The 8532-nt window shown below is 42.0% G+C and overlaps 1 long non-coding RNA gene across 2 annotated transcripts; it reads left to right on the top strand.

Moving 5' to 3' along the window:
• Positions 1–3981: 3981 nt before the first annotated feature.
• LOC140703876 (uncharacterized) lies at positions 3982–8304 on the top strand. 2 transcript variants are annotated; one of them, XR_013536826.1, is made up of 2 exons: positions 3982–4257; positions 4952–8304. It is a non-coding gene; the product is annotated as an uncharacterized LOC140703876 (long non-coding RNA). The 2 variants fall into 2 exon arrangements; XR_012083051.2 differs by lacking the exon at positions 3982–4257 and adding an exon at positions 4264–4419.
• The last annotated feature ends 228 nt before the right edge of the window (positions 8305–8532 follow it).

Below are 8532 nucleotides of genomic sequence, written 5' to 3'. Positions count from 1 at the left end.
TTGTCTTTTATCAGCAAAACGCAATTACAAAGGTAATTGGCTCCTATATATCAGAGTGACGCTTTCTTGGCTCTGCCTTCCCGCTTTGCTGGAGCACGGTGCAGCTTCTCCACTCCCTATCAATATGTTTTCTCATCGGAGCCAAGAGCCTCATTCAGAGGTTCATCTTGGCAAGCTTAAGGCACAGAGGCTGGCCTCCAGAAGTGAGAAGTTTGCAGCAGAGCACGGCTCGGTCCAGGGCTGGAAGGGATCCCTAGAATATATTTCTCTGTCCGGTTGCCACTGAAGCTAGCCCAGGTCCGTGTGTCCCTGCATTAGCTCTATATATCATGAAACGAAAGAAGGCAGGACAGAATTGCTGGATAGCACAGCCGTTTGGACATCTGGGTGCGGAGCAAGAGGTTGGGGGTTCAATTCCCCACTGTGCCTCTTTGACTGGGGCTGGACTCAATGATTCATAGAGTCCCTTTCCAGCTCTGCAGCTCTAAGATAATGACGATGATGATGATATAATCTTCCAGGCTCATATTACAGAAGAATAAATTAAACCATTTATTTTAGTCTCGTTGCTCTTGCCTCCACTGTTGAAGGCAATCGTGCACAAGCTGGACCCCTGACATAAGAATATCCGTGTCCCAGCTGCACCTAATGCAGGTCCAGCTCCTGGAACCAGTCTGTCCACTCATCTGTCTTGGTGCCACCAGCATCCCACTCTTCCCGTCAATCATGGATGCAGCTCTTCCATCTCCATGCTGTTCACTCAGTAGCCCTGTGGGGAGACTCATCCTCCCACCCCCTGCCTGGAGTGGCCAGCTGAGCAGGAAGACATAGGAGCTACTTCTACAATGGGTGGGGAGAGCAGAACACGGGAGGCAATGGGACACACATTAGGTGCAGCTGGAATAGGGATATCCATATTGATTTATAAATACTACTATCCCCATCTCTAGTTGCAATCTCCTTTTTATGTGGTTTGAATCCATTACTTTGAGTCCTACTCTCTGGCTTTGCCAAAAAGAAGCCTGTCCTATCTCCCACCTTACAGCCTCCAACCTCTTTCACAACCTCTGATCATCTCTCCACTTTCTCTTCTCCAGGCTAAACATACCAAACTCCTTCAACTATTTGAAGTGAAAAATTAAAGCATTCGCTTAGGATGATTTAAATGTCCAAAGCTGAAGAAACATAAAGACGAATCAATTATTTGCACAAGATTGACTGAAATCCTATTGCTTAAAAGAGTAAGTCACGCTAGCTTAGGGCCATTGAATCAGCAGGGACTTGGTGTGTCAACCGGTCTATAAGTTCCCTTGATTCAAATGGGCCTACTTAGCTGTGACTTACTACATTAAAGTAAGTTGCAAGCTGGATCAATGGAACTTGTGGAGGAGTTGAATTACTAAATCCTCACTTATTTAAATACTCTCTCCAGTATGACTTACTACACTAAGCAACAGGATTTCAGCCACAGTACAGTCATGCCCCGCTTAATGATTACCCCGTATAACGATGAATCCACTTCACGACAATGTTTTTGCGATCACAATTGCGAACTGAAACAATGTTTTAATGGGTTTTTTTCACTTTGCGACAATCGGTTCCCTGCTTCGGGAACTGATTCTATGCATTATGACGATCAAAACAGCTGATTGTCGGGTTTTCAAAATAGCCTCCAGCTGCTCAAAATGGCTCCCTGCTGTGTTTTTGGATGGATTCCTCACTTTACAGGCAGCGAAAATGGCCGCCCCTATGGAGGATCTTCGCTGGATGGTGAGTTATTCAGCCCATTGGAACGCATTGAATGGTTTTCAATGCGTTTCAATGGGCTTTTTAATTTCACTTTACGACGTTTTCGCTCTACAGCGATTTCGCTGGAATGAATTAACATCGTCAAGCAAGGCACCACTGCACTTCGTACCTCTAAGTGCAAAGTTAAGGTCTAAGACTAGAGATGAGCATGAACTGGTGTGTCTCAGTTCATCCCCTCCCTCATCTCCTCAGCCGATCAGCCAGTCCCAGCTTGCTTGCTTTTTCGACCTCCTTAGCTAATCTCCCAGTCAGGGCAAGAGCACAGACTTCTTTCTCTGAGTGGCAGATCAGCCAAGAGGGTGGGGCAGAAAACCCTGAGCTCTTGCTGGGACTGGAAGATCAGTTGAGGAGGTGCAGGAAGCGACCATGCTGGGCCTGATGAGTCAGAGTGGGTGGGAGAAGGGAGCATCAGCACCTGTGCTTCCACCTTTACAAACTGGAATGAACACGGTTGGCGCCCATCTCTATCTAAGACTAATAATAATGATATGGTGTCATGTGAATTCCAGTTTAGAGCGACCCTTTCTACAGGTTCTTAGGTACTGAGTACGAAGAAGTGTATATCAGTGCCTTCTTCTAGACATGCCCTGACATCATGCAGCTTGCCCAAGGCTACACAGGTTGGCTCTTCTCCTGGGAAAATACGGTCAGGAATCAAACCTCTATTCTCTAGCAGCCAGTTACCCAACTCACTGATTTATCTGTCCAGCAAGGTCTAAGATCACAGCAGTTCAAATGACAAACCATGAAGCCCTTTCCTATGCAAACAACTAGCATACTACACTTGACTTGATTAGGTCTATTACACGTTGGAGGCAAGAGCTTGCTCTTAAAGGCAACCTACAATTATTTTTATTTTTTTTTAAAAAAAATTAATATCCAGAAGCAAAAAACATTGAATATTGCTAAAATGCAACTTAAGAACTTTAAGAGCCTATTGAATTTTAATGGAACAAACTTAACTATGTGCTTAATTACCTCCTGTTAAAATGGGGCTATAGTGCTTAACCTTGGCTGCATCACATGCCCTGTTAAATATAGCATTAAGCACTTAAGCAGTGAAATGTTTGCTTACAGTCTAATATTTGGTCATCCTAGAACTGGAGTAATAGTTCCAAGCATTCCATGGACACATAATTTTTAACAAAGTACAATGAAATAGATAGTACCAGGGTTCAACATAATAATTGTTGTTATCTTTGATGGAAAGATTAGATTAAGGAATGGATAAATCAACCTAGTTCTAAGGAATTCCAGTTTTGTCCCATTTCTGCATTTTAAAAAATCAACACGAAAATCACATTTGAAGATATGTTTTCTTCCCTCCCCCTCTTTCTCAAAATGTACATTTCTATCTGCGTTTCCTCAAAAAATATGCATTTAAAGTGTGCAGTGGGGTTGCTCTTCAACATCTTCATCAGTGACCTGGATGTGAGGAATGAAGGAGCACTCCTCAGATTTGCTGATGACACCAAGCTGGGGGGAATTGTTATTTATTTATTGGATTTCTATCCCACCCATCTAAACCAAAGGTCTACTCTGTACTGTTCCCCATTTGAAAAAAGTATGCAGAAACTTATTCAGGTTCTTGATTAGCTTTCGGGATACCTCTGTGGAGCCAGAGTCTGGGATTCTCCACTGTGCCTGCAGGGGAAAAAAGCCAGCCTATGTAGCCTTGGGCTAGCTACATGAACCCAGAACAGCCCAACAGAAGGGAATGGTACATCACATGAATACGTGATACCTAGAAAATCTTGGAAAGGGTGACTATTAGAGATGAGAGTATTTGTATATGAATCCCCCTGCACAGATGGACTCAATGAGAGTCTGACCCCCCTCGGGCTGGACCGTCCACTCATGCACCCAGTGGCACCAGCAGCCCCTCTCTTCCTTCTGGTCACTCCCAAAGCCCCGCTCAGCTAGCCACTCCTGCCAACGGGAGGGAGGATGAGCCTCTCTGCAAGGCTGCTTAGTAGCCAGCTGAGCGGCGCTCCAGGAGGGACTGGAAGGAAGCAAGTGGATGCCAGATGCTTGAGTGGATGGTCTGACCCCAGGAGCCGGACCCTCGTTATGCAAACTGTGTCGGGGTATTCGTATTCATTTACGAATATGAATACCCCCATCTCTAGTGGCTGTGAGTCAGAATCTTGATGGCCTTTTAAAGGCTTAGTGTTAAGGTATATAATTTTTATATAGCCTGAACATAATATGTGTGTGTGCAGAACAAGATTGAGATGACGTCATTCCTTCATCCCTGGCTGATGCAATTCAATGCAATATGAAGATTGCCACACCTGTGTGCATGAAGTCACCTTAGACGGGATTGGACTAGACTGATGCCAGAACTGTATTTAAGAAATGAACTCTGTACAGTCATTCTCTTCTCCTGTGCACTGATGTCTGCATGTCATGCTGCCGGTTTGAATACTGAATACTGAAGTGCTGTATGTATGTATATCCTGTATATATTTTGTAAATACACTGCTGAAAAGAAGAAGCTGTTGTGTGCGTTTATCTGCTCTTTACTCTGCGAGAGAAAAGATAAAGTCACAGACGCACACTCCCTTAACAGAGGTTATGGGCCCAGCAACGTTCCGCTGCGCTGCAAACGTGAGTAAATGAGTAAATGAAAGAGGAGGAGAGCCTAAGCAGCAGTGATAGTGAAACCAGTTCGTCTGTAAACCCGGGGAAGGGAAGGATACAGAGAGCTGCAAGGATGGCATACAGCACGGGAGGAAATATAGGTGGCCTGGCCATAAATAGACTGAATGAAAATAATTATAGAACGTGGGCAATTAAAGCGGAGATGTTGTTGAGAAAGGAGGGTCTTTTTCGTTACGTTACAGCCCCCCCAGTGCAGCCCAGTGAGGAGGAAGAGGCAGAGCATGAGAGAGCTCTAGCCACGATCATTTTGGCCATTGAAGATTCGCTTCTAACCCACATTCAAGGACTGACAACAGCAAAAGCAGTCTGGGATAAACTAAAAGGCATTTATCAGAGGGAGACGACAGGCACAAAGATTTCTCTTACCAGGAGGTTGTTCCAATGCAGGATGAAACAGGATGAATGTGCTTCGGAACACTTAAAAAATATGAAGGACATGTTTAATCAACTGCAATTAATGAATGTTGTCTTCCCTCAGGAACAGCGCGTTTATATTTTGCTAAGTTCTCTGAATGACGATTACTCCATGCTAGTAACAAGTTTGGAAAGCATGCCAGAAACTGAGCTTTCAGAAGAATATGTGACAAACAGAATTCTCCAGGAGGAACAGCATTTAAAACAGAGAATGCTGAACAAAAAGGCAAGCCACGTGCGCGCTGACCATGAGAGACAGAGATACGCTGATGGCAGCGTGCCCAGGAGGCGGGCAGACGGAGAACAAAGAGGAAGAGTGATGATGACGAAAGCCTGTTTCCTCTGCGGATCCACCAATCACCTGCAACGGAACTGTGACAAAAGCGGAAGTCCTCCAAGCAACAAAGAAGGAAGGAAGAAGGTCTCCAAAAGGTTTCAACAAAGAAACGACATGAGGCCGGTCTCCTTGGTTACCAGAGGAACGAGGGACAAGGTTCCGGGCAGCCACACAGAGGCGTGGCTCATAGACTCGGGCGCTGTCGTACATTTGACAAATAATAAGGATCTCTTTTGTCTTTTAGATGAAGCCAGCCTCAGAAGTGTGATGATGGCAAATTCACAAGAGACGGCCGTTGAAGGACAAGGAACTGTTTACATTCCTTCGTTGAATACTGAGATAAGTGGGGTATTTTACGCTCCTGAATTGTCGTTTAATATAATAAGTGTATCAGCGTTGGCTGAGCAAGGGTTCACTGTCACTTTTGAGAAACAGGAGTGTATAATTAAGAAAAATGGTAAAATAGTTGCAAAAGTGAAGCAAAAAAACAATCTGTACATGTTAAAGAGCCAGACACATGAAAGTGCACATGTGATACATACAAACAAACCACAACATGATAATTGTATACATTTATTGCATAGGAGGCTGGGTCATGTAAATTTTAGATCATTACAGAAAATGGAACATTTTGCCAGGGATATAAACATAAAGGAATGCAAAAATTACTTGGACTGTAATGTCTGTAAAAGTAGCAAGACAAATGTGGCCCCAAAAGGGAGGAAAAGTGACAGAGTCACAACCAGGCCATTTGAATTAGTTCATGCAGATTTAATGGGACCATTTCCTCCATCATTAGGAGGAGCGAAATATGCAATGGTTCTAGTGGATGATTTTACAAGGTTTTCTTTTTGTTATACACTAAGATCTAAAACAGAAGTGTTTGATACATTTAGAAAATGGTTATTTTCAGTAGAGAGAAGATTTGACCACAAGGTGGCGCAGTTGCAAACGGATAGAGGTACAGAGTTTACAAACACAAAGTTTCAAAGATGGTTAGAAAGTCTGGGAATTAGACATAGAAAAACGAGCCCATATAGCCCATTTCAGAATGGTGTTGCTGAGAGACGCAACAGAGTGTTACAAGAGATGAAAAATGCATTGTTGGCAGACTCTGGGTTGCGTCATGGTCTGTGGAGTGAAGCGATACTAACCTCTAACTTTTTGGTTAACAGAATTTATTCTTCCTCGATAGATGACACACCATATTTCTTGTTATACGGTAAGAAACCATGTTTAAAATATTTGAGGGTGTTTGGATGCACAGCTTGGGTGCATATCCCGAAACAACTCAGAAGAAAAGGTAAAAATAAAACAAGAAAAATGACATTTGTAGGGTATGAACCCAATTCAAAGGCATACCGGTTTTTTGATGGGGATAGAAATGTGATAATCTCTAGGTCAGCCAGTTTTAATGAAGGGGAAAACTGGGACCAAGTACATGCAAACTCACAGTTATACATCCCTCTACACGAAAGAAAAAGTCAATTAAGACAGACAGGAACACTTAAGCATGGCGTGGAGTCCTGTGCTGATGATGAAGAAGGAGGAGCTACTACAGATGAAGAAGAAGAAGAAGAAAAAGAAGGTAGTGATGAGGAAGAGGAGGAAGCACACACTAGTAGTCAGATAGAAACACACACAAATTCACATGGTCCCAGGAGGTCCCAGAGAGCAAATAAGGGTGTGCCACCCAGTAGATTTGAAGTGAATGGAATTACAGTGTGTAATGTTTATATTGAGCCCAGAAACTATAAAGATGTTTTGAAGCTTCCTGATTATGAGAAGAATAAGTGGTTAGAGGCCATGGAGGAGGAGATGAATTCCATAAAGGAACATCACGTGTTCACTGAAACCAAACTACCACCAGAGCATAAGGTAATAGGTAGTAAGTGGGTGTACAAATAAAGAAAACAGAACATGGACTTGAATTAAGTCAAGAACACAAAATAAAACAAATGTTAGAAAAATATTGTATGGGAGAGTGCAAGAATGTGAGTACTCCCATGACAGTGGATTTTCAAAAGGAAGATGAAATAAGTAAAGATTTTGAAAATAAAGATTTATATCACTCAGCAATAGGGAGCCTAATGTATCTAGCGAACTGGACGCGCCCGGACATAGCGGCGTCAGTAAACATACTCAGTAGATATATAGAAAAACCTAGTGAAAAACACTGGCAAGGATTAAAAAGGATTTTTAGATACCTAAAGGGAACATATAATTATCGTTTAATTTTGCAACCATCAAAAAATTTAAAACTGTCAGCTTATGTGGATAGTGACTGGGCTAACGATGAAAAAGACAGAAAATCTATGACTGGATTTGTCATAAAATTTGGAAGTAATATAGTTGGTTGGAAATCACGAAAGCAAAATTCTGTAGCAATCTCAACTTCTGAAGCAGAGTTTGCTGCTTTGTCAGATTTATGCTCTGAATTAATCTGGTATAAACAATTAACAAAAGACTTAAAGTGTAATACAGATAATGCAATAAAAGTAATGGAAGACAATACCACCTGTATACAAATGGCCAAAACAGATAGAGTAAAAAACAGGAGCAAACATGTTGATATAAAATATCATAATGTAAGGGAAGCTGTAAAAGGAAAACTAATTGAATTAGAATATTGTAAGACTGAAGAAAATATTGCAGACATTTTGACTAAACCGTTGTGTGCTCAAAAGCATGAAATGTGTATAGATGCATTGGGAATGTGTAATGGGTTCAGGCAATTTAAAAATTAGGAGGAGTGTTAAGGTATATAATTTTTATATAGCCTGAACATAATATGTGTGTGTGCAGAACAAGATTGAGATGACGTCATTCCTTCATCCCTGGCTGATGCAATTCAATGCAATATGAAGATTGCCACACCTGTATGCATGAAGTCACCTTAGACGGGATTGGACTAGACTGATGCCAGAACTGTATTTAAGAAATGAACTCTGTACAGTCATTCTCTTCTCCTGTGCACTGATGTCTGCATGTCATGCTGCCGGTTTGAATACTGAATACTGAAGTGCTGTATGTATGTATATCCTGTATATATTTTGTAAATACACTGCTGAAAAGAAGAAGCTGTTGTGTGCGTTTATCTGCTCTTTACTCTGCGAGAGAAAAGATAAAGTCACAGACGCACACTCCCTTATAGAATGTGTTTTCACTTAAGTGTTTTAGAATTTGTTTTTATTGCTTGCAATTGTCATATTTTATTTTATAGCTGAGTTGTGTTATATGGTTTTGTTGGTGTCACTTTTGTGTTGTGAATTACCCAGATTGGTAGCGGGCCAAGTGGGCAGTGTAGA

The sequence above is a fragment of the Pogona vitticeps genome, chromosome 5, assembly GCF_051106095.1.
Source record: "Pogona vitticeps strain Pit_001003342236 chromosome 5, PviZW2.1, whole genome shotgun sequence".
In the NCBI taxonomy this organism is placed as follows: domain Eukaryota; kingdom Metazoa; phylum Chordata; class Lepidosauria; order Squamata; family Agamidae; genus Pogona; species Pogona vitticeps.
The sequence above is the reverse complement of the archived record's forward strand: the minus strand, read 5'-3'. Positions and strand labels throughout refer to the sequence as shown.